This window comes from Puma concolor, unplaced genomic scaffold (assembly GCF_028749965.1).
Source record: "Puma concolor isolate L17-30 unplaced genomic scaffold, mPumCon1.1.hap2 unalloc_scaffold_11, whole genome shotgun sequence".
Taxonomy (NCBI): Eukaryota; Metazoa; Chordata; class Mammalia; order Carnivora; family Felidae; genus Puma; species Puma concolor.
The window spans coordinates 828,916-855,761 of record NW_028240136.1 but is presented as its reverse complement, the minus strand read 5'-3'; the positions used below and the strand labels follow the sequence as shown (position 1 = coordinate 855,761).

The window sequence follows — 26,846 nt, the reverse complement described above, 5'->3', positions numbered from 1 at the left end:
TCAGCCCAGAGCCCGAAGCGGGGCTCGAACTCACGGACCGCGAGATCGTGACCTGGCTGAAGTCGGACGCTTAACCGCCTGCGCCACCCAGGCGCCCCCGTCCTAAACTATTTTTAAGCAGAAGCAATACAATGAAAACAAAGGTATAGTCCCCCAGAGTGGCTTCTTTGCAGTGGGAATATGCATGTTGTGCTACCTCCTTGCAGCATCCTTTCCTGATTTTCTAGCTGAAGGGAGTTTCTTTTCCTTCTGAACTCCTTGTCAACTTACCGAGGACCTTCGTGCTTGCATTAAATTGCTCCTTCATCGATCTCATCTCCCCTAGGAGTGTTTCAGCCCCTCTGAGGGTAGAACTTTGTCTCATTCATCCTTAGCTCCAGCTTCTTGCTCAGCGATTTTCATTCCATGGACTTTTGATAACATTTCAGAATACACGTTCAGAAGAAACGTATCATTGCTATTTGCCCACAGAGTGGTTTTAAACATGTATTATTTCACATGTGGTTTAGAGTATGGACTGTGGAGCTGGGGTCAAGATGGCAGCATGGGAGGATCGTGAACTCACCTCCTCCCATGAACACAAGAATTCAACAGCTGCTTATGGAACAATTCCCTCTGAAAAGGATCTGAAAGATAGCTTAACAGTGTCTGTACAATAACGGATAAAAGGATAAAATATATGGAAACAGGAGAGGCAGAGACAGAGTCTCACAAGCAACCCCACTCCAGGTGTGGTGACCCACAGTCAGGAGGATCTCATAATACAGAAGTTGTCCCAGAGGACTGAGGGGTTTGTGAGCTACCTCAGGCACCCCAACTCTTGGGAACTACATGGCAAAGATGAGCCTCCAAGCATAGGGCCTTCAAAAAATAGGACTTACTTCCTGAAGTACTCAAGGGCTTCTGTTGAGCCGTGGTGTGGCTCACTCCTGTCTTGTCTTCTTTGTGCCTCCCACACCTGGCATTCTCAAGGATACCTGCTCTTTGAATGCTCTTCAGGATTTTTTGTTTTTTAACTACAAGCCTATTATTAGGCAAAAGCAATAGGCTGAGCCATTTGTGGGAACTTATAATGGCAAACACTTCATGGGAAATCTCCAGGGAACATGTGCTTTGAGTTTCCTAGGAACCTCCTAATTCCAAAAAATATTTATATTTTGGAGCCTCTCAGAGGCTAAGATTTCCTTGAGGTGATAAATGGCCTACAAGGTAGTTAAGCACTCTCTATGGATAATTTGTGTTTCATTTTCACAGTAACACACAAGTCTGACTCTATTACTGTGCCCATTTCACACATAAGGAAACTGAGGCTCAGAGAGGGATGATATTACAAAAGTGGCAGTTCGTGGAACTGAGATGAAACCTTAGGCCTGTTTATAGACCCCCACACAATGGGAAGAATTCAGGCATCAGATGGACATCCTTTTACCACCTCTCCATTCTGTGAATGACTGAGACTGGAATCCCATAGGAGCCTCTGTCCCAGGGGCCCCTCTCCCATGTCTTACCCAATCGCACCCAGGCCAGGCAGCTCCAGTAGGTTTCTGGTGCTGGGCGCAGGAATATCTTCAGTTGGTCCCCATGGCTGAGGGCCCATGTGTCAGAGAGGATGCTAGCCACTTTCTGGGAGAGCTTAATCATTCTTCCAGAGCTCCCTTTGTCCTCTTCTCCTTTGGGGTCATTGATTATCTCATCTAATCTCTGCAACAACGCTAAGAAACAGGTACCATTAACATCTCCATTTGACTGATGACAAAACTAAGGTTTTAGCTAAGCAGTTTCCTCAAGGACATTTGGTTTTAGTGACAAGGCCAGGATTTAAACACAAACCTGTTTGGCTGCCAAGCCTGTGTTTTTAGTCACTTGCTAGAACACCTCTCCTGTGAATTTGTACTTTCTAGGGCCAGGCATGGATGGGGTTTGAATCTCATGATCTTTGGTTATGAAACAGACACCTTACCAGGGGGTCTTTGCCAACATTTCAAAGTTGAAAAACTTTTTTGGTTTTACCTTTTCAAGTTGGGACCTTTGGTTTAGCACATCCTTTATCAAATTAAAGTGTGGAGAATTGTTTTGCCTTGGGTCTTGGAGTCAGAAAATTTGAAGGTCCAAGTAGCAGTTTTTCTCCTTGGTCCTCATCAGGCACACCAGGTCACAGAGAAGATTTGAAACCGGCTCCACATTTGTCTAGGGGAACCACCTAGGCAAGTTGCAGAAAAGGCAGTGTGTCGGTACGTGTCTCAGAGAGATCATCTTTGAGGTCATAGTGCTGCGAACGAATCCATAAGGTCAACAATTTCTTTATGAATACAAACAAGAGTCAGACTGCTGGAGAGAAAGAAATGGAACACGAATATCTACCAACTTCAACAACAGACTCTATTAAGGGACTTGGGATATTGGGAGGATGGGGGAGCTGTTGTCCCTGTCTCCTCTGAGAAGTGCTTACCGTTTGCAATTTCAATGCCAGCTCTGGGGCAGGAGGAACTTTCCCAGACTTGGAACAAACCAAGTACTGGATCACTTTCATTGGCTCCTAGGCCTAAAAGACAATCTCCTTTGCCTGTGGAAGGTGGGGCTTGGGGGCCGTGAGGCAAAATGAAACAATGAATATATCTTGACTTTTAATAGTATGTCAAGAGAAATAGGCCACAGACTATAGTGCCAGGTGTGGTAGACTTTAAGATAACAGACACAGAAGTCGAGTAAGATTTTATCACAAAGTCTTGCCCTGATGAAAGAGATTGCTCATCAGTCACAAGAGCCCTGAGCCCTCAACACTGAACCCACAAAAATGTCAGGGTTTCTTTTAAAAACTGTCACATTGAAAGTCCTCTAGATATTGTCCCATAAGACTGTCTCATAACAAAGTTTGTAGCATTTAGATCTGGAGAGGAGACCTTGTGATACTCAGCAGAAGAGGGAAAGGTAGACCTTAGAGTCTCGAGTTAGCAAAATCTAAGAAGGTTATTTAAAAGGAGGTATTGATAATATACATTTCAAAGCAGTCCCAGTATTTCACAAAATATCGAACGTGTATCCTTTGTTGGAATTTTAACTTCATTTTTCTAACTGTGTGATGTGTAAATTTATCTGTTTCAGGTGGCTGGCGCTCTTCTTCCCAATTCCCATCCACGTTTGCAAACATAGAAAAGAGTAAACAATGACTGCTTTGGGTTATTGATAGATTTATTCAAGTTCTAGAAACTCGGGATTAGTGATTTTCATTTGATGATACTGGCATATCATCAATGTACTCAACATTAGAACAAAAATACTTGTAACAAATCATGAGAGTTCAAATGCTGTTACTAGCTTCCTACTGTCTACAATACGAACAAATTCTTTCGAGCAATGTCTGGTTAGATACAGGTTCGGTTGCTTCAACAAACACACCCAGTAACTTATTCCTTCCTTCCTGAATAGTCTGGGCATATGCAGTCCATAGCTGGCTTAGCAGCTCCACCCTCTCAGGGACTCAGGTTCCTTCTGTGAAGGTGCTCCACCACCTCTAGGGTAGAACTGAGAGGACTCAGCATCATGTCCACATCCAGGAAGTGGGAAGTGAACGTGGGAAAGGGGAGGACATGCCTCTAGCTTCAGAGAATAACCAGAAAGTTTTCCATATCACTTCTGCTCACATTTAATTGGTCTGAACTTAGTCGCCTGGCTGTACGTAGCTTCGTGAGAGGCTGGGAAATGTGGTCTTTCCTTTTGAGTGGTTATGTGTTCGGCCAGAAATAGGGCATTCCATTTCTATGAGAGAACTGAGGGCATGACTATTGAGTGACCACTAACAGTTTCTGTCAGGGTCCACCCCTTTGATTAAACAACTGTCCGCAAATACACACAGAGCATCATCCCCACGCATAGAACATTGTCATATTCAAGAAATATAACCTCCAGGTCTCATAGAATGACTACATCTGGGTCAAAATTTAGTATCTCTTGTTACTCCCTGGTTCTCTCCATTCAGTAGGGATAGAATTCCTCTCTGACAAACTATAAACTAAAGCATGAGTTATGTCTAGTCTCCAAACCAACCAATATCTATCCCTGGAGTAGGATATTGCTATAAAAACTCCAATACTGGAAAGAGAAGAGTGAATAATGAGGTAACATAGGTCCCTAGCAATGATCCAACTCCCCTGGGCATGAATTATGACAGAACCCTGTCCTGGCGCTCTTTGGGGCCTCAGTTCATTCAGTAGGTCCTGATTCTGCTGTCTGGGAAGCATTCCTTCCTCTGCTGTCATCTTTAGCTTTTGTCTTTCCCTCTGGAACATTCTTTCATGTTCATCATCCTCTGTGGACAAATCTGAGGTGGATGTTTGGAAGAATATACCCTTCTTGAGGACAGGATGGCTTTTGCAGCCCACTTCCTGCTGCGCAGAAAGGGGATCATAAGGATTGTATTAGAGGTCAAACTTATTGACAATGGCGTTACAAGAAAGGATATGCTCTCTCCTCCCCATTTTCCTAGGCTATGGTTTCTTTTGCAAGAAAATTCCCTCAAACATTTAGGCTTCTGGTCTACTTTTATGTCTGTCAAATTCCATATGTAAATAATCCTACTGAAATATTTTGTTCAGGCATAGTTTTGGGGCCTGAAAACTCTGGTCTTCTGTGTAGCTTGTTCTGGGCTTTACCAAGTCTCCCTACTAAATCAATGAGAGCTATTTTGCACTTAGCCAATTTACCTTGAGTCAGCCATATTGGGGAGGTGACTGAGAAAGGCTTGGGTGTCCTGTCCTGCTTAGGCTACCTATTGAAAGCCACGTGTAATTCCTTCAGTTTGGGCTGCAGAAGTTTTTGCCTCTCTCAGGCTTTGGCGGCACTAGTCACTCTCGTTGCCGCCAAATTGGATTGTCATCTACAGGCAGAAAGAGCTTCCTTAGAAGAGCTGTATACCCCTGAATCAGTGCTGGCAGACTGGCCGACCCTAGCCTGAGGTCTGTTTGTGGCAGGTTCCTGGTGAAAGTGGCAAAATGCATCCCACAGACACCACGTTCCAAATATTATGATTAATTTCTTCTTGAGTTTCAGGTTCTGATGGCATGTGATCCGCCACGAGAATGATCATAGACAACAGCTTAGTGTTTTGTCACAACATAAAAACTGTCACCAGACTTGCCACCAGACTGTAATACCTGTGCCTTCCCACCTACTGCCTGCCCACCAAACCTATGCCACTTATGTTGGGTTCTACACTAGCAGCCACTCCCTTCTCGTATCAAATTCTGTAATAGTTTGGATATAGAGCGGGTTGCTCTAACAGGGGCTATAAATAACCGTGGCTTCAACAAAATATGTATTTCTCTTTCATGTAACAGTCTAGGTATATGTTCAAACCCACAATGGTTACCCTATAGTGTCAGGTACCCAGGATTCTGTATGCTTGCTCTGTGGTTCCTTACTGACAAGGTCAAAGATGACTCAGCACAGCAGATCTGCTTGCAGCCAGCAGGCAAGGAAAATGGGGAGGGGAGAGCGTATCCTTTCTTTTAACGCCATTGCCCATAGCACACCTCACTTCCATTTGCATTCTGTTGACCATAACTTAACACTTCCTGGTAATGTAAAGGCTCAGTCTACAAAGCCATGTACCCACCCAAATATCAGGAATTCTCTCAATATGAGAGAAGGTGGGAATGGATGTTAGGTGGCAACAAGCAGTACTGTTGCCAAGTCAATAATCCTGACTCCACTCTTCACTTCCCAGCCTCTCCTCAACATATGGTCATCTGGGTTCTGGCCTTCACCTCCCAGTTGTATCATTCCCACCAAGGTCATCCTGTCGTAGCTCAATGCAAGTTGTCTCTTGCCCTTCTCGATCCCACTGTAGCAACTGACCCATCAGACCTCTCCCTCTCTCCCAACCCCAATAGCTAATCATCAAGACCTCTCACGTGTATGTCTTGAAACAATTGCCTCATCGTCCCACTACTTCCAGTCTTGCGCAACTAACATAGGCCAGGCCACCATCATCTCATGCGCAGCCTTAAAATTGGCCTGTTTACTTTTCCTGCCACCCACTTCCATTTCACGTCAACCCATTCTCCATCTCCAATCAGAGTGATCTTTTAACAATGAAAGCTCAGCAATCAGTCAGTGAATGATTGAAATTCTTCAATGGCTTCTCAGTACTTTCCGGAAAAAGCACAAAGTTCTTTACTGGTTTGCAAGGTCCTGCAGAAGCAGGCTTTGGTTACTTCTCCAGCTTCATCTCTTAAAAGAAGCCTGTATTCTCTCCTCACCTTTTTGCTCCAGGTATACTGAAGTACCACGTATGTATCTATTTCCCAGGTCCTCTTGTATCTCTGGTGGCTGTTACTATGTTTCAGGCATTATCCAAAGTCATTTTCACACATTGGAATTTTGTTCATTTATCTCTTTATTTTGGTCGTTATTTACTTACTTATTTATTGTTTTTGATGAATAAAAATTTTATGTATTTGAGACTTACAATGTGATATGTTGATATATGCATACACTGACAAGTGATAACCACAATGAAACTAGTTAACATATCCATCACCACCCATAGCTACTTTGTTTTTGTGGTGTGGTTAGAATGCTTGAGATCTGCTCTCTTCGTCAATTTCAAGTATACGATATGGTATTGTTAACTGTAGTCACCGTACTGTACGTTAGGTCGCTAGAACTTGTGCATCTTACAATGGAAAGTTTGTACGTTTTGATCAGTATCTCCCCCTTTTGCCCATCCTCCAGCCTCTGGTAACTACCCTTCAACTCTCTGTCTCTACAAGTTCAACTTTTCTTTAGACGAAGAGTTCACATGTGCATGAGATTATACAATATCTGTCTGTTTGCGTCTGACTAATTTCACTTAGAATCATGTCCTCTGGGTTCACCCACGTTGTCAGAAATGGTAGAACTTCCTTCTTTCTTCTGGCCAGATACTATTCCACTGAATGCACAGGCCATTTTTCTTTCTTTTGATGGGCACTTCAAGTTGTTTCCATATCTTGGCTACTGAATAATATTGCAATGAACATGCGAGTACAGATGTCTCATTGAGATAGTGATCTACATCCAGAAGTGGGATTGCTGGATCATATGGTATTTCTATTTTTAACTTTTTGAGAACCCCCAAACTGTTTTCCACAATGGCTGTACCAATTTACATTCCTGGAAATAGTGCTTAAGGGTTCACTTTTCCTCCACATCCTTGCCCACAGTTGTTATCTTTTGACTTTTGGAGAATAGCCATCCTAACAAACAGGTGTGAGGTAATAGCTCATTGTGGTTTGGGTTTGCATTTGCCTGACAATTAGCGATGTTGAGCATCTTTTCTCATACCGGTTAGCCTTCTGTATGTCTTCTTTGGAAAAAGTCTATTTGGGTCCTTGCCCACTTTTTCACCCTGTTATATGGTTTCTTTGCTGTTGACTTTGGGAAAATTGTAAGAGGAAACTTTATTTAAAATGGAAGTGTTGAATTACTCTATTGTATACCTGAAACGAATGCAACACTGTATGCTAATGAACTGGAAAGAAAATAAAACCTTAAACAAAATGGAGTCAGGGGGCCAGAAGGGGGAAGCTCACAGGCTCTACCACGTGTCATTTCCTGCAGACCCACTGGAAGGAGACATATCTTGTAAGCTGACACTACTTCAGCTACTGCTATACTACCTCAGCAAGAGGAAGAAAGGTCTTTCTTCTTCCCTCATGATGGCCCAGCTGATGACGGTCACAACTTAAGCAATGAAAAGCCACTATACTTGGATCTCCCAGTTTATTCCAATGGACTTTCACTAGATCATAGCCCTCCCAATTTCTTCCTTTCCTCTACAAAAGTGTTCCTCTCCTTTGTTCTCCAGACTTGCTATAGCTTCCTTCTCCCAAGGGTCAGTTCTCTGCTATTCCTAAATAAGCCATTTTCTTTTCCTGGTAACATAACTGGTAGTTTTATTTTTAAGGTTAACTATTCATGTGAACTCCTTATTTGTTTTGTATATTAACTCTTTCTTGGATGGTCTGCAAATGTATTCTCCGATTCTGTAGGTTGCTTTTCCATTTTGTTGATGGTTTCCTTCCCTTTCCTTCCCTGTGCTTTTTAGTTTGATGTGGGCCCAATTTTAATTATAATTAATTATAATTATTTTTATATATATTTATATATATTTATTATATATATATAAATATATATATTTTATAAATATATAATAAAATATAGATAATAAATATATAATAAAATATATATAAAATATATAAATAATAAAATATATATAAAATATATATATATTTTTATATATATAAAATATATAAAAAATATATATATAAAAATATATATATATATAAAATATATATATTTATATATAAAATATATAAATATATAAAAAATATATTTATTTTTTATATTTATATATATTTATATATATATTTATATAAATATATAATATATATATATTTATTTATATAAATATATAATATATATATTTATATTTTTTGTGCATTATGTGCATTATATTTTGTGCATTTTGTGTATATTTTGTGCATTATAAAATATATATATATAAATAAATATATATTTATATATATATTTATATATATATTTTTATAATAATATTTATATTTATATATTATTATATATATTTGTTTTTATATAATATATATTATATATTTTATTATATTATATGTTATATATATATTATATATATATTATTATATTATATTTGTATTATACATTATATGATTTTATATATCTATACACATGTATATATACATTATATATATTTATATTTATATATTATTATATATATTTATTTATATATATAAATAAAAATATAATTAAAAAATATATAAAATATATAAAATTAAATACATAAAAAATATATAAAATATATATATATAAATATATATATTATATATATATAAAAATATCTATATAATTATATAATTATATATATAAATCTATATATAAATCTATATATTATATATATTTATATATATAAATCTATATATTATATATATTTATATATATAAATATATATATAAATAAAATATATATATTTATATATATTTTATATAATTATAATTAGAAATAAAAATTTATTTTTACTTTTACTGCGTATGCTTTTGGTGCCAATCCCTAAATCTCATTGCCTAGAGCATAGTCAAAAGCTTTCCTCTTTGATTTTTCCTAGAAGTATGATGGTTTCAGGTGTTACATTTAAGTCTTTAAGCCATTTTAAGTAGATTTTTGTGTATCATGTAAGGGAAGGGTTCACTTTCATTCTTTTGCATGTAGATATACAGTTTTCCCAACAGAATCTAATGAAGAGATAGATTGTCTCATATTCACCCATTGCTGGGGGTCACCTTTGGGGAGTCCCCTTTGAATTTTTTTTTTCAACGTTTATTTTATTTTTGGGACAGAGAGAGACAGAGCATGAACGGGGGAGGGGCAGAGAGAGAGGGAGACACAGAATCGGAAACAGGCTCCAGGCTCCGAGCCATCAGCCCAGAGCCTGACGCGGGGCTCGAACTCACGGACCGCGAGATCGTGACCTGGCTGAAGTCGGACGCTTAACTGACTGCGCCACCCAGGCGCCCCTGGGGAGTCCCCTTTGTGGCAGCTCATTTCTGAGGTTCACAGACACCCATACTCACTAAGAAATAAACAGACACCACAAGCACAGAATCACACCCAGCCTCACCTGGGAACACAGGAATGGGGTTTATGGACAGATTCACACACAGACCCACACTGCAGACACGGCCAGTGACACCCCGAGGAGAACACACACACCCACACACACCACACACACCACACACGGTAAGACCCAAGGGGCAGCAAATTCACACACATAACTAATATATACACGTACAAAACCCAGACATACATAGACACTCCCATAGGGACACACATGCGCCCAGATATGTACATAATGGAAGGGGCATTTGAAAAGCCATGGTCACGCGGGGTGTCCTTTGTGAGCTATCAGGGTCGAAGGCAGCTGATTGGTGGAGAGAGAGCATAAACCGTCTGAATTGCTATGGCAATGCTCAAACAGGTGAAGACTTGGATGAAGAGAGATCTTCGTCTGCTCCACCTGCTACTGACAGTCTACTTAACTGGCTACTTGTGGCCTACTCATCTAGTGATTTACTGACCTGCTGAGCTACTAACTTGTCTGAACCCTCCTCCCTCCCTTCTTGTACTTGATCTGATCCGGGTACTCTCCCTGACCCCCTTCTTCTCCTGCCACACCCCCCTCCCCAATCCCATCCCCATTTAAACCCCGCCCCCCCACCTCACCCCCTTTCCCACCCCTTCCCTTCCCCTCCCACCCCCACCACCTCCTCACCCCCATCTGCACCTCCTCTCTGGTGCCCAGGCGCCCCCTGAAAGGACCAGAATATGACGGTTCGGAAGCTATTTTTCTGGATGCTCTTACTCGGGTATCCCGGTTACCCCAACACAAATGTGAGTACACATCCGACATCAGTGACTTCTTCCTTTTGTATTTATTTATCTTTTTCAGACTGTGGTTAAAAAAACAGCTTTTTCATGGAGTCCTTGATGAGAACTCAGTTCTTTTGGAAAACCCATTAAGTCAGGGCAAGGTTTCTCCACCAGCATGTAGGGGTTCTGGCCACACCTGTCCACATGAAGTTGTGGATCCTGTCTGGGCCACTTGCTCCAAAAAGAGTAGTGTTGACAGGATGGAAACCTGAGCTTCATAATGTCCAGAAAGAAGGACATGGGAAGATACTAAAAGCCACTGAGATCTTTGTCTTAAATAAGGGGCTCGTATGATGTTTGAGTTATACTTCCTTAAAATCATTTTAAAAAATGTCAGAAACTCTACTGAATAAGAGCCATTTAATAGTATTAATAGTATTTTATACTATTAGATGGCTCCTGGAAGGCCTGTCAAGATTCTTCTTCAAGCTTTGTAAGTTTAGAGTCCCTCTTATACGTAGTTAGTTTTCCTATCAGCACGTTGTTCACATTTGTGAAGTTTGGTAGCCCTGGGAACCGTGGTGTCCGAAGTGTTGGTGTTGGAAAGTGAAATGTCGTTGGTGCTCTGTGCTTCCTGGTTTGTTCGCTTTGGGGAACTTGTGCATCAGCCCTCTCCCTCTGGTCTTAGAGGCTGCCCCCAAGGACTCTGTGTCCAACCAGGTAGCTGACAAGCTCAGCGTACATGAAGTGGCCTCAGCCTGCTTGGACATTTATAATAAGAAAATCACTAGGAGTGATGTGATCAGGAAGTGAATGCATTCTTGTCCTTTCTTTAGCCAACTATGTGCAGAGTGTTGATTTACCCAAAGCAAAAAGGGTCTTGAATGTCCTTAGGATTGTCCAACTATAAAGAAATCCCTGGTTGCCAGTGTGAATGTTTCATTCTATCATTAAAAAGCAAAACCTGTACTCCCAAGAGCCTGAGACAGAGACACAGGGGACACCCATAGAGAAAAGTAGATTTCTTGATATTGGCATGCACCAGATTCTTAGAGAGGGATCTGCAAGGTCCCAAGTCATGTGAGAGGCAGAATCCTCTCACATGAATACCTCCAGGCACAACAGAATCTATTCTGTCTCTTTTGAGTCTACGAAGGAGGAAATTTCTTGGTTCTGTTTATTGCAATTTCCCCCTTCTACCTAGGCTGCATCTCATCGATCAGTTCAGCTCTCTCTCCCTCCCTCATTTCTGAATTCTTGCACAAACTAACTTGTCTTGCATTTCCTACCTCCACCTGGTCATGACCATTGTCTGTGGGAACCAAGTGTTACTGGCTCCCTTGGATCGAATCTAGTTAACGGTAACTAATCAAATCAGCATACAGATAGCTGGCAGAGGTATCAAGAGTGCCCAGGACTTAGGATGTTTACCATTCATGTCAAGATGGCCTCTGTCTTTTGATCCCCATGATCACTGTGCTGATGGCCCCTGGTCTCTTGCAGACACTGGCCACTCAAAGACAGTGTACATTTCCCACCGGGACGCAATTTAGTGACCTCAGTTCTGAGAGCTGAAGATACAAATGGTACACCTTTTGGAGGCTACTTTCTAGAGAGGTTTATTGGCACAAAAATTAAAGTTTGGTATGTGAGTTAGTATGAATTGCATTGTGAGTGTATTTTCTCCTAAAGGACTGGTAAGTCTAGTTTTAGTAAAATGATATGTGTTCTGTTGTTTTGGTGACCATACCCAGGACTTTTGTGTTATTTAGAAAGTAATTTCCATAGTTGTTATTGATTGGTTTAGGTGCAACACTATGAAATAGGAACTTGAATTTATTGTATTGGCTATTTGGAGATGTGTGTTCAAGTAACTTAAAACCTCATAGATTTCATCAAAATAGACAAGATCACCTGATTATGCAAATCTTTATTTAATTCAGAAGTCTGACAATTTGGGCTGTGATTCAGATTCAAAGTAAACCTTGACCGTAAAACCTTATGGGGAGCCTGGGTGGTTCAGTCAGTTAAGCATCTGACTCTTGATTTTGGCTCAGGTTTGTGAGTTTGAGCCCAGCATCAGGCTGTGTGCTAACAGCGTGGAGCCTGCTTTGGATTCTCTGTCTCCCTCTCTCTCGTTCCTCCCCCATTGTCTCTACTTTCAAAAATAAATCAACATTAGAAAAAAGAAAACCTCAGTGTTTTTAGAAACTAAACAATAATGTAGAATTTATTTTTGCTGGAATAATCCCATATTATTATAAGAGCAGCTGCACATCTCTCAGTTATATCCATATCTGTAAACATCTGTCTCTATAACAGCCTCATTTGAATCTCTAGTACATTTTTATTGTTACTTTCTCCCATCCTTCCGTAAATTTTGGTGTATGTTTGGAAATGTTCCAAAGGATTTTATCTAGGTACTTCGTGAATATGTACAACAGAAGTCATTTACTTCTTGTCTACTAAAAGGGTGAGGAACAATGAAGCCATCACCACAGTAAGATCGTAAACACAATCATCACTCCTACAGGTTTGCCCCTGCTCCTTTGTAAGCCTTCTGTCCTCCCTCTCCTTCAGGAGGAGGCCTTTGAGAGGTGTGCTTATAACCTCCTGGAGGCTGGTTGAAGGTTTATAAAAATGATTCTTGGTGACAGATATTATAAATGTCTTTGCTATTCCTCATTATCTCAAATATTATTTCAGCTTGTCCATATTTTGGCTGACCATTTCCCTCTTGGCTCTCGTGTCTTCGGAACTCTGCGGAAGCTTGCCGTTATTACTGCCACCGTTGCAATTTGTGCATGTCTTATTTACCTCTGGAGAGTTGTCCTTGCTGTGAGTATACTCAAATACCTTACAGATAGGCTTTTAAGCATAAGTAAGCAGAAGTTTTTTGGTAAGCACAAATTTTTTACTAGACCATTTGTATGCACTCAGTACTTCAAATTTCCCTTTAAGCACGGCATTCATTGCATCCCACAAATTGTAGTAATTCCAACATTCATTATCATTTAGATGGACATATTTTTAAAATTCTGTGAAATGTCTCTTTGACCCTCTTCTTTTAGAATTTCTCTAGTCTATCTCTATTCTCTATCTTCTATGAGAATATCTCTCATATATTTTGTAGTTTTTCCGTTGTCTTTCTATTATTGATGTCTAGCTTACATATGTGTTCTGAGAACGTATTTTCTATGATTTTGTTGACTTCAAGTTAAGGTGTATTTTATGACCCTGAATATGGTCTGTGTCAGTGAATGTTCTAGATGAGCTTGAGAAGAATGTGTATTTTTCTATTGTAGAAAGTGTTCTACAGATGGTCATGGATCTAGGTGATTGGTGATGCAGTTCAGTCCAACTGTGTTCTTATATTTGAATATCTTTATGCTCAATCTGTCAATGACTGATAGAGGGTGTTGAATTCTTGCAGCTGTAATAATGTATATGTCTACTTCTCCTATCAGTTGTATCAGTTTTTGCCTCATGTATTTTGGCACTCTGTTGTTAATGCATGTACATTAAGGATTATGTTTTCTTGGAGAATTCAGCCTTTATTATTGACCTCAGTATCTCCAATAATTTCCCTTATTTGCACATGTTTTGAAGGACAATTTAATTGTTCACAGAATTCTAGGTGGATGGGTTCTTTTCTTTTAACAGTATAAACATTTCAGTCTTCTTGATTGCATGGTTTCTGAATTCTGAGTATTTTTTGTCCTGGTTCCTCTTGGGTAAGGTGTTATTTCTTCCATCTCCCTGCAACTCCAGCCCCCAACACTACCCCTTAGCTTCTTGCAAAATTCTTTGTTTTCAATTTTCTCTTGATTGAATAGTATATGTCTAGGGATAGTCTTGTGTTTCTTGTGTTTTTGTTTTGTTTTGTTTTGTTTTGTTTTGTTTTGTTTTGTTTTTGGTTTGGTTTGGTTTTTTTGGAGGGGGGTATTTATCCTGCTTGAAATTCTTTGAGTTTCCTGAATCTGTGGTTTATGACTATCATTAATTTTGGAAAATTCTCAGTCATTTGCACTTCAAATGTATAAGTAGGTATTCCCATTTTGTGTATGTTACACCTTTGTCATTGTCACACTGGTCTTGGATTTTCTGTGTTGTATTTTTAATTTCTTTGTGTGCGTTTCTGTTTTGGGTGTTTCTACTTGACATTTCCTTCTGCTTGTTGAGTCTTTCCTCAGGTGTGTTGTGTGTGTTAATAAATCCAACAAAGGCATTCCTTATTTCTGTTATGATGTTTTGGATTTCTAGAAGTCCTTTTGGATCCTAGAGTTATCGTTTCTGTGCTCACATTCACCACCTCTTCTTGCATACTGACTACTTCTTCCATTAGAGTCATTATCCTATTAATCAGAGCGGTTTTACATTCCCAGCCTGATTATCCCACCATCTCTGCCATAGGAAGTGTGATTTAATGCTTGCATTCTGTGTTCAAAATATGTGGTTTTTCCTTTCAGGGTACCTTGTTAAGTTTTTGGGGAAGCTTGGGGTCACGTCCATGTTTAAAAAAACTGAGGTGAAGGCTTTTAGTGTCAAGTTTTGTCTTTCCCTAGGTTTTAGGCTGAGTTTACTCCCCTATGAGACAGGAAGGAGGAAGAGCACTGTAGTTGAGTATTTCCCTTCATCTGTATTGCTTGTCTTCAGAAAAACCCCATTAGGCTTTGGAGAAATAGTTTCTCTGGAGGGCAGGCCTTCTAAGCAAGAACAGAAGAGCATGAGTTTATTTATAAGTGGCTGTGTTTCCTCTTTTCCTGCCAATTTAGAAATCTTTCCCTTCAAAAAGAAAATATGCATATTAAGTACTTGGAAGGCCATCTCTCTTTCCATTTCCCCTGCTTAGGAAAGGAAACATGTGACATTAAAGGACTATCCATGGTTTCCTGTTTGCCCTCCGTAGATACACTTTCCTATAACAACATTTTTATGACTCACTTTTTGGTACCATGATGATATTCCAATATCCTGGCAAGATGTTGGGGCTCGCTTCAGCATCACATCATCATTCAAAACTTTCAAATAGGGATATACGTCCTACCGATCAAGAAAATGTGTCTTTACCTTTTGTTAAAGTAGAGTCTTGCCTAGAATTTATTGAGCTATAATTCATCAGGGGATGACTTGGGTCTGGGTGTTACTGGGCCACCCAGACCAGGTTCTCCAGTCTCAGTGTCTTAGTAATGAACACTGATCGAAAGGGAAACAAAGCAGGTGGCGTTTATTAGAGATAGGTTGTATACAGCGGAGCCACCGAGAAAGAGGAATATCGCTCCCCAAAAGGGTAGTGTGCCAGGCTTATAAAGGCACTTTTCCAAAGGGTGAGGGGCTGGGAGTGGGGAAGCATCCTTCAGTCCCACAGTCATTATCTTATGGTTGTTACTTTTCAGTGGACGCAAGACAATCACAGGATGTCTTTTTCCATGGTTGACGTGCTTTTAGTGCTCCTAGAAAATAGAAATCCTAGTGCAGTCAGGCTTTAAATGGTTATTTCTACTTTTGCCCAGACAACCATTACTCCCTAATACCTGTTCTCTCTTTGGTTCACTTTCCCAGAAGTCTCCAGTATGGAAACTGTTAACCCTTGCCTTAGACCAGTGCCTTTACAGGAATTCAGTTCCTCTTGCTTTTCTTAGACCTTCTCAACGGGAGCCCTTTTTGCTTTGTTTTTGAAATGTTAGCCATCCTTTCTTTTGGTGCCTGTGCTTTTGCCCTAGCCATGTTCCACTCTCTTTCTCATCTGATGATGTGTTTTTGGAAGACCCTCTGTTTTTAGTGATCTAGGAAAATCATAGCACCTGACATGTTGTAATTGTTTATTGATTCGGAAAGCAGCCAACCCTGTGTAACATTTCAGAAAGCTTTCTAGAGAATGAAAGAAGCGTGTCTTCATACAAAGGTTTTCCTTTTCTTTCCTTGCCGCTTCCTTCCTCCTTCCCATCCCTTCCCTTTCCTTCTCGCCCCCCTACCGTCCCCCTCCATCTCTCTCTCTCTCTCTCTCTCTCTCTCTCTCTCTCTCTGTCTCTTTCTTCCTCTCTCCCTTTCTCTCTCTCTCTCTCTTTCTTTTTGTCTTTTTTTGGCATTTCAAATGATCCTGGGTTCTGGACTTCAGTGTGGATGTTGGGTTTGACTACAAGAGAAAAAAAAATCAGACAAATATTTTATTTACGTATTTTTAAAACTGTCCGCATTATGCACTGACAGAATTGAATATTTTGATATTTATTTAATATAATGTAAATCTATCTTTTGGTCAAAATAAGCTCTGAATCGTTATGCTTTTATCAGAAATGGTTTATAAAGAATCATGAACTAAATATGAAATTCTACTTTTTTATTATATTAACATTATGAATTCATTATGCTGAACAAAATGATCATTGTGATTTCATTGGATGACCTTTCAGTATTTTATCAGGAAGAATAAGTTTTTACTATTACTATGTTTTGACCTCAAACTTAATTTTGTTTCTTCCTCTCTCAGACAGAGCCTCCAGTATATCCAGGTAAGATTTTAGGTTTGAGTAGTCTTTGTAATGTTTTTTCATTACTCGTGTTTGGTGTGGGTTTTCATTTTTTAACTAGGGATAAATATGGTGACTTCTGATGTCTATTTGATTTGTTAACTCTTGAAAATCGTTCTCTTCCCTGTTAGAGGCTAAGTGACAATGTGGAGGGATTGGCCTCTCTTAAGACAAGAGACCAGGGGAGGAAAACATCACAGGAGGAAGGAGAACAGAATGAGTGTAATTTTGCATAGAAATGATTAGGACAGAAGTGATGATATGAGCCTGAGCTGTGGAGTGAGTACTTTGCCATGACCTGGCTTTTGGTGAGATGTGAAGATGAGAAAACCCTCTTTGAGTCTGTCAAGAAGCCTAAGCTTAGAAAAGAAGCCAGGTATTGCCAGGCAGGGTGTGTGTCACAGGAGAGGGTTAAACCAAGGTTTTGAGTCTGAGGTGGAGGGAGCCATTCATGCCAGGGAAAAGTGAACTTGATGCAAATGGGGGGCAATCTATTCTGCACGGACCCCATGGACTCTGGTGATTCTGTGGTGCTGTCTGTTGAGAGGCAAGGTGGCTACCTGACACTTAACAAGCCCTCAAAGACTGGTTGGTGTTCATCACTGTAAATGCAGCGGTGGTGGTGATGAGAAGAGTGACCTCAGGGCAGGAGAGTTCTCACATTGGGCCAATGTGAGAGGAGTTTGCACTTTGTGTCTGTTAGAGGAGTCGGTGTTCTAGAGCTTACACGTATAGGAATGTCAGTGAAATGAGGTTTCTTGGGTTTAAAATGCTGCTGAAACTTGCTTTCTTCAGGCACAATGAGAAAGCTAAAAAGTTAGTTACACCCATGTGTCAGATCATGTGTCTGTGCTGCTAATACAGTGGGATTATTCGATGTCACTGGTTTGGTAACAACCTTAAAAATTGTTTTATCCCCTTTTAGTTAATTTACAGCAAAAAACTGCAAAGATCAACACGTTGGAGAAAGAAAACACAGAGCTGGCTGAAGCAATATCCACGTGGGAACAGAAGGTAGCATTGCCCTTTCAAATATTTCTTGTGACTTCATTTTGATTAGTTTTACCTCTTGTAGTTCATCCTACTGACCTATTTCATGTGTTCTATGAATACTTCCAATTCAAGACACGCTTCACAAATGTAATAAAAAACTACCTTTTTATTTGTGAAAGGAGTCACACATCAGACATAGGCTTATCTACCACGATGCTATTTTTGAATTCTGATTCCTTTTTCATATGTTTTGTATATACATCAATGAATTAAAGATACATCTTCAAGAAGCTAAGAGAGAAAGTAACATTCACTCTGCTGAAGCTCTGAAGTTGAAAGTAAGAATCCTTTCTTTGCCTGGATTGCGTTCTAAACACACAAGTAAAATTAAGGAATTGTTATGACTCATTCAACATGTTCTGTTGAAGGAGAACATCAGAAAAGTTGAGCACTTCAATAAAATTTTAAATGACACCCTTCAAAGTGCACATGTTACCTTGCAATCAGAAAGAGAGAGAGAGAGGAATGTTAAGAATCAGGAAGTGCTAAGAGTTGGCTGCTTTTACTGTCATTTGACTTTGGAGGCTTTTTGTTCATTGGGTGAGGTGAGCATAGCATATTCGCTTGCTGTTTACCATAGTAGAGAGTGGGCCTCTGGGAGACAATCCTCCATCTGCACAGCTGCCATGTCACTAGGACCACCATGAGGAGATTGCTATTTCAAGGACTAGGAAGTATCTTTTATTTTCACAACTAGGTCATTACCACATCATTCAGACCTGCCCTCCAAGATATGGAGAAAATCCCCCAAGATAGTTGAGAGATGAAGGGCAATAGCAAATTGTATACTGCCTTCTTCTCTTAATGCTCAACAATGTTCAGCGTGCATAGAGGAATATTCTCCTAAGAAAGCCATTTGTGAGCCCTTTGACTGGAACTATTTTCCATGTTCTTTGCCTTCTCCTTGTTGTATTTATGCCCCAGGATCTTTCTTTGTTGCCATGCACAGTCCTGTTGCACTCACATTGTTGTGCGATCCTTATTTCTTGAATGTATTTTCTCATATCTGTCCTAAAGTCAGAAGATGCAAACGGTCAATTGGAGGAACTGAGAGCCTGGAGGTCCAATAAACGTGCACTGGAAGGTATGTTGTCTGTTGGGGAGAAATCCCCATATGGTGGCAATGACTTTGCTTTGGGAAGGGAAAGAATGCCTTCTTGCCTTCACACTAGTTGCCCTTTTCCTGTCACCCCAAAACCAAGTCTCAGGTCATATGCACATGCACAAAATAACCATTTTTTTTACAGCATGGAAAAAGGCCGTGGAAGACATTCATAATGCTTTGAGTTCTATGAAAGCAATCAGGGAAGGAACAGCCAAAAATCTGAAGGAGAGAGGAGATGTCCTTGATAAATCCTATGAAGAAAGAAAAATGGCTACAGCAAAGTAAGACGTTCATGTGATAATGGTCCCGAGTACTGTTGTATGAATGAATGTGGTGGCCGCTATAGATAAATATATTTCTTCTAGAATTGGATCCAGAGTATTTCTGCCAAATGCATTCAGGAGAATTGTGCCTGCCCTTCCTACCTTGCTTCCTATAACCTGCATTTTCCTTTCTGTCCTTAGTGCTTGTCACACGTTCTTGTGTCATGTACTTGGGGTAGAAGAGGGAAGATACTGGCATTAAGCACACTGATAACAGGATCCCCTCTGGATCCATTTACATTGGCCTATAGGTTTCAATCCCATCCCATTGTCTTATCAGCCGGGAATTAGGTGATCTTTGTTCAGCACCAGACTTGGGTCAAAAATATTTAGGGAAAACATTGACTTACCTTGCTGCAGAAACCATGGGAGTTTCTTTCTAGACTGTGGGTTGGGATGGCATCAGTACTGCATCTCTTCATCCAGTCTGCAAGTGAGACTCGTATGAAGTGTGTCTTCATGGGTTCATTAGAAATTTGGTGCACCAGGTGCATGTTTCTTCTTTGGTCCAGTATTTCCTTTTGTTCTCAGGAGGAGGGCCTTTAGAGCCCCTCATTCACATTGAAAAGGAAATGCTTCCTTGTCTTCCCTGGAGGCTCAGCTTCTGTTAGTCCTTTCCACACCCGGGGTGGAGCCTGCTCTGTCTCACTGGCATGTTGTTTTTGTTAATTTGTAAGCTCTTTGTGGGAGCAGGTAGAGCACCCTGACCACCTTTCTATCTTCGCCCCCTTACAACAGAGCCTCTACATTACAGCCACCCCAGAAAACATTTGCTGAAGGACTACCTGAGAGGCCAGAAGGAAATGCATGTACCTTTCTCTGTCTAGTGCTTTTGTGTCCACTACTAACAGTCTTTCAGTTTTGCATGTGATTCTTGAGTACATCCGGTGCCAAGTTGAAACCCTTTAAAGCAACACCATGGACAAAATAGTCTGAGGGCAACACAGCAAACCAGCCTTTCTAAGCATTTCCCTTTGCTGCCTTCACTGTCAATGAACTGAGTCTTGTTAAAGTAGACTGACTCCATGAAGGTGATAGTTTTCCATCTGAAATCTGTTTCCTGAAGATAACAGCCTGACTGTGGGACAGTTCACACCATGTTATATTTCAGCATATATTGCCACTCTAAGATTGGCCTTTCCCTCCACCAGGATCTTTGAAAGAGTGGGCAGGGGTTGCACTCCTGAACCTTAGTGGTGTATGGGAGTGATTTGCAATGCTGGCGAAGCCTTATCCTGGAAGGCTGTCTTTCATACTCAGTGTCTGTGTCAGGGTACAACTTCTGGACTGAGATTCAGTGCACTGCCCCATGGAGGTGTAAGGCAATGATGATCCCCTGCCTCATCCTAATGGGTACAGTTGGTCAGGCACAGGTTTTCACACTGACCTGAAATAGGCCTTCTCCATCGCAAACAAAAGACCAACTCTGGGAAGGCACAAGGTGCAATGTTATTTGATGACTTGACGATGAAGAAGTAGAAGCAGAGGACTAGAAAGGCGGCTCTGATTGTAGGCGACTTGGCAGCAGACGGAGGTTGAATTTTCTTTAACATTAAATGGGGTCTTCATTTCTCTGACTGTGTTGTCAGTCTGTGCATCGTTGGGGGAGGGGATAGGGATATTTGAGTCTAGGCTTTAAGAGAGCTGAGAAGGAAAAAGGCAGAATTTCTGGACCTTGGCTACTGGACTATGTATATATCTTTCCCATCTTAGGAATCTGGATATGACAAACTGTGAACTAGTGGCAATGAAGAATCAGATGGCAACTGCAGAGGAAAATCTGAAAATAGCTACAAGGGACATACACAAGTGCAAGTGAGTTCAGATACTAATTAGCAGCGGCTCATGAAACCCCTGTTCGTTTCTTAGTTCTAACCTTTGTACAATGGGTAGACTCCATGAATATAGTAATACAAACACAAATTCAGAGGACATATCCGTAGAGAATTAACAGATAGGAAAAGATAAGTATTAGAAAGAACAAAACAATTAAGCTACTAAACATTTCTGGGTCTCCAGCATTGACCTGCCCATGTAGAAACTTCATCCATGCCAACGTTCCTGAGGGGTGGTGTCAGTTGTCATAATCTATAGGAAAGCAGTGTGTCATAGGATGAAATCATATCCATCAACAAGGTAGTACCATCTGATGGTCCTGGTCTTTGCAACCCTAGGAAACCTGGTGAGTACACAAGTGAAAGGAGAATAGAACTTTATGTTGGCTTTATGATGAAAGTCACTTGTCACATGATGAATTAGGGCAAGATTGCAAATGGAAAAGAATTCTATGACCTCTGAACCCTACGGGCATGGAATAATGAGTAAGGAGAGGATGGAACAATAGCTTTGGTTCTGCACATTTAGAATTGTGTGAAAAGTGTTTCATGTGAAAGGATAAATTGTATTGGGGAAAGATAAGAGGATGACGGGAACATGAGCAGATTATTTATAATCCTACCTAATATTAGGCCTTATTTGACGAAAACAATTGTATCTCACAGACAGCAAATTGAACAAACACGAGAACAGCTGCAGAAGGCAGAACGCACCTTCACACACCAGGTAACGTGAGTTCTGCCTGACATAGTGAACCCTTAGTACCTCATGTGGTTGAGTGTAGTGGCCCTTGGAATTCCTAAACACGGACTTTTTATTGTTGCTTTTTCAGGTCGCAGTTTATGAGCGTAATGCTGAGGACAACGGGGTAAGTGTTTTCCTTTTTCCTCCTCTCTCTTTGGTGCACAGTCTGGCACGACTGAAGGTGGATGTATTTTTCTCCCCTAGATCAAGACTCTGATCTGGGAGGCGAGAATAGCGGAACACAGCCGGGAGGTCGCCCGCTTGAAACACAGGTGTGGGAGCGTGACATGAGTTTTTATGGGTGTTTTGAGGGATGACAGCGGTGCTGTTTAGTGTCTAGTCAGAGGACGTGGCATTGCAACCCTTATAGAAGTCCATTCTTTTTCTGTATCCAAGACTGGATGGGATGGAAGGAAAGAGGCTGCTTGAGGGATACAGGAGGTGGAGACCAATGCCTGGAGGTCCAGAGACGCAGAACCCTCTGAGGAGAGGTAAGGAGCACGTGGTGATGTGCAGCAGCCTAATTTCTGCGGCAAAGCCTTTTCCTGTGGGTGATCATCGTGTGTCCTGGACAGAACCGCAAACACTAAGGACAGCAGGTGGTCTGAAGGGGTGACAGAAGGGTGTTCTCCTCTGGTACTGCAAGCAGTGAGGCACGTGTCCTTGGGACTGTTGGAGCTCATGCCCCTCCTCTGACTGTGACCCTCCCACCTCCTCTAGCATCCCCCTGTCTGAAGAGCCTGGAAAGGATGAGAGGACAGGGGCCTCATCCTTCTTCCCACCCGGACTCAATGTGAAGACTTTAGTTTATTTGAGGAGAAGGTCATTTATTGACTATTTTCAATGTTCCTTTATTTTTATTGTTGTGAACTGTAGACCTACATTCCTGAATCCAAGCTCCAAATAGCTTCGTCCTCTGATGTTATCAGTGCAACTCTGCGGCTTCACTGCTAAACGCCCATAGTTTTCCTTTACTCATTAATATAATACCAGTCAAGTTCAGTTCCATTCAGAAATAGTTACATAATACCGGCTCCCATGTGGAAGGCAGCTTATAGATAAGCTGAAAGACTGAACAATTTGCCTGGAGTCAGAGGAAACACACCCATGCTCTTCTGTGGAGGGTTTTTTGATGTTATCCACCAACTGACGCTCTCATTTTAATTTTTATCTGAAATGAGATGCTGAGTTTACCCCTCATGTGTATTGAGAAATGGCTGTTTTGGTGACGATTTCCTGATTTCTCTTTGAGCTGCCCTGTTGAAAGTTATTTGACTAATTATGAAGAACATGAGCCAGGACCCTATGGTTTCTTCATTAAGATATGATGGGATGGATCTCCCCCTTATCACTAGGGTCAACTGAGGCTTGTGGGTTACTCTCTGCCTCTCCTCCTGGTCCTGAGTGTGGGCAAGAGTTTAACACATCACAAAACGTGGTCTTTGTGTGAATTCTTCACAGTCTACTAAAATCAGAGTAAACCTCTATCCATTTCAGAGCCTTTAGCCGAAGCTGATGTCACTCCCATGAGTCACAACTACAAGCAGTCTACCAACAATGCCGAGACGGACAAGGTAAATGCTGGGGCCATTTTCAGTTGTAAGTCTGTCAGGAAACCCTCATTTGCGGAACAGCATGCTCTGCGGCCTTATCCCTGTTTTCTGTGTTGTGTGATATGTCTGCCTGTTTATATTCTCCAAATGCACAGCCTTAACCCAAGAGTCTACAGGCTGCTTTCTTTTCAGCCTGTCATCTTTTTTCTGGTCAGCTTAGTAGTCAAAGGAACTTAGAAGTTGACCACCCTATGGCTTTTCCCTTGTGTTCAAAATAACAACAACAGGAAGATACACTGCAGTCTATAGCAAAGTCTCTAAGCTTGTTGACTCCTAACACACTACCTCTCTGTGGGATCAGTGTTGTTGTTACTTTCCTCTTTCTGGTCACACTATTCATGTGTGAAGACTGTCTGTTCATTGTAAACGTGAACACACTTCCTTCCATCTTTATATTGTGTGCCTTGTACAATTTATGATGGTTTTAGACAGAGTCATTGTCATAACTCACCACCTTCACGTCTTCATGGGTAAATGAACTCTTTGGAATCCTTTCCAGCAGTATCTTAGGTAAAAGTATTCTGAACACAGGGTCCTTCAGTTTTATTCATATGAGCAGGTTCTCTTGTGTCTCCAGTCAGTGTGAGAGCTGATACCATCGCTCATGACACATCCCTGGAAATGTATACCAAAGTCAAAACACATTTGCATTAATTCTGTTTCATGAATGTCTGCCTCTTTTTTCCCATAGGATGTATTACTCTGTGTCTTGTAGTGTACATAAAACCAGAATTCCTTATGAATTCAGGTAAACACTTGGGGGCCTAGTACTCATTGATGTGTAATATGTTCCTCACAGCAAACATTTCCTCAGGTCCCCTACAAGACTCCAGGCATCCCCAACTCCCGAGTGGTTTCTTGGCCTTTGACAGCACTTGCAGAAAGTAGGAAGACCTCTTTCTCAGCGAGGGAAGCAGAGGGGGCCAAGTGTGGGGCCGGCAGGCAGAACTTGTCCCCAAGAGTAGCTGTGATTTCATGTGCAGAGAATGAGCTGTGTATTTGCAGTCCATTTTTCTGTGTTCGGAATAAGCCAAAAACAGAGCTTTTGCCGTCACTGTAGTGGAGGGATGCAAAGTGATCCTGGACATGGATGTCCGCCTGTCTGGAATATGCTGCTTCATTAGTTTGGAATTACTTATTTCATCCTGTAAGATGGGATCATTTTGTTGTAAATTCTCAGACCTGGGCAGGGACATGTGGTGACAGTAGTTTAACCGCCTGCGTTTAGTTGCCTAAGCTGTAGGTGGTACCCAGTGGCAGGACAGAGTTTTCAGGTACTGATGCTAATCTCTTGGATCCTGGTGGCAGAGAAGGGGGCAGGTGCTGACCTGTACTTCTATGGGTTTCAGCTGCTTTGGGGATTGGTTCTCTTGTGTGGCATCTGCACATAGCTGTCACTTCTGTTCTGCAGGGCAGTGTGGATCCGTGGCGACCTCCTCCATCAACTGGAAGATTCTGCACACCCTACCCTAGAGGCCACCGTATGATCTCCTGGGCACATCCACCTCCTGTACCAGGTTCGGGACCATCCCAAACCCCTCCACCTGCACCACTTGGTAAGATGATCTGGGCAGTATGAGTTGGCTTACAAAGAACCTTCATCTAATTTTTGTTGTTGTTGAGTCTTTTTTAAAGAAATTTGTTAATGTTTATTTATTTTTGAGACAGACAGAGACAGGGCATGAATGGGGGAGGGTCAGAGAGAGGGAGGCACAGAATCTGAAGCAGGTTCCAGGCTCTGAGCTGTCAACACAGAGCCCGACGTGGGGCTGGAACTCACGCACTGTGAGATCATGACCTGAGCCGGAGTCGGATGCTTAACCAACTGAGCCACCCAGGTGCCCCGTTGTTGAGTCTTGTACAAGGTGCAGAGGTGGTACCACAGACCATTGCAACGCAAGGAACATGCCTGCCATCATCACCACATTCCTTGAGTTTCTCATGATTGACTTATCATCCTTGTGTCATTTCCCCCACCTTGTGTTGGTACAGGTGTCTCTTGTGGAGATGGAATGGGGCTGTATGCAGAAAAGCAGGCATAGCGCTTCAGCAGATGTGTGCCATACACAGTCCACGTGCTGGGCGGTGGGAGGCATGAGGCTCAGCCTAACGTATATCCATCCAGTTGAGCCCCCAGTCATCCACAGTTGTTTGAGGAGTTCTGAAAACACCTGAACCAGGGCTTTTATGGGGCTTCATCAGAGTTTAAAGAATGGCTCTCCCTTTACCTTGGGATCACCTGAAGCATGTGGGATACCCTGTGCATGTGATTTGGGATCTGACTTGGCCAGAGAGTTTAGGTTGCTTGAGGAATGAGGAGAGTGGTTTTTTTTTTTTTTGGTTTTATGTTTTTGTTTTGTTTTAATTTTTTTTTTAGTGTTTATTTATTTTTGAGACAGAGAGATACAGAGTATGAATGGGGGAGGAGCAGAGAGAGAGGGAGACACAGAATCAGAAGCAGGCTCCAGGCTCTGGGCCATCAGCCCAGAGCCTGACACGGGGTTCAAACTCACGGACCGTGAGATCGTGACCTGAGCTGAAGTCGGACACTGAACCGACTGAGCCACCAAGGCGCCCCATGTTTTGTTTTTTTAATCTCTGCACAATCTACTCAGAATAAACCTCCATCCCTTCTAGGGCCTTTTGCGGATCCACATGTTGCTCCTGTGAGTAACAACAACACTGACTCTACCAAAGGGACCACGAAGGACAAGGTAAATGCTGTGGACATTTTCAGTTGTAACTCTTTGGCAAAACCCTCCTTTTTCTGTTCAGCGCTCTCTCCTGGCTTTGTGTCTGTTTTGTGTGTTGTATGATATGTCTGCTTGTTGTTCTCATTTTCCAAATGCACAGCCTTAACCCAAGTGTCTATGGGGTTCTCTCCTTTCTGCCTGTCAACTCCTTGTGGAAGGTTTAGAACCAATCGTGCCTAGGGCTGAGCACCCAAGGGCTTTTCTGGTATATACCTGGAAATAACCCAGGGAGGGAGAGACCACACTCCACCTGGAAGTCTTTTGGCATGACTTATTTTTTCTGGACCTCCTCAGTTGTGGAATCATTGCTCTTGCTGTTTCTTCCTGTTCTGTTTCTTTCTAGGGGATTAATGTGTTCAGAAAATCGGCAGTTATCCTTATGTTTTGAAAATGCAAACTGCCTTCACTCCAACTTATATTTTTGTATGTGTCATTTAGAGTGGTCTTAGACAAAG

General features: G+C 41.4%; 1 pseudogene across 1 annotated transcript in view; it reads left to right on the top strand.

Annotated features, from left to right (window-relative positions):
• The window catches only part of LOC147571719 (protein shisa-6-like), a 54,021-nt pseudogene extending 28,935 nt beyond the window's left edge, over positions 1 to 25,086 (top strand). Inside the window, exons 2-11 of the transcript XR_015247113.1 lie at positions 17,890 to 17,978; positions 18,233 to 18,295; positions 19,035 to 19,101; positions 19,265 to 19,403; positions 21,159 to 21,260; positions 21,947 to 22,007; positions 22,114 to 22,297; positions 22,422 to 22,516; positions 23,523 to 23,599; positions 25,050 to 25,086. The product of XR_015247113.1 is annotated as a protein shisa-6-like (transcript). The remainder of the gene's footprint in view (positions 1 to 17,889; positions 17,979 to 18,232; positions 18,296 to 19,034; positions 19,102 to 19,264; positions 19,404 to 21,158; positions 21,261 to 21,946; positions 22,008 to 22,113; positions 22,298 to 22,421; positions 22,517 to 23,522; positions 23,600 to 25,049) is intronic.
• The last annotated feature ends 1,760 nt before the right edge of the window (positions 25,087 to 26,846 follow it).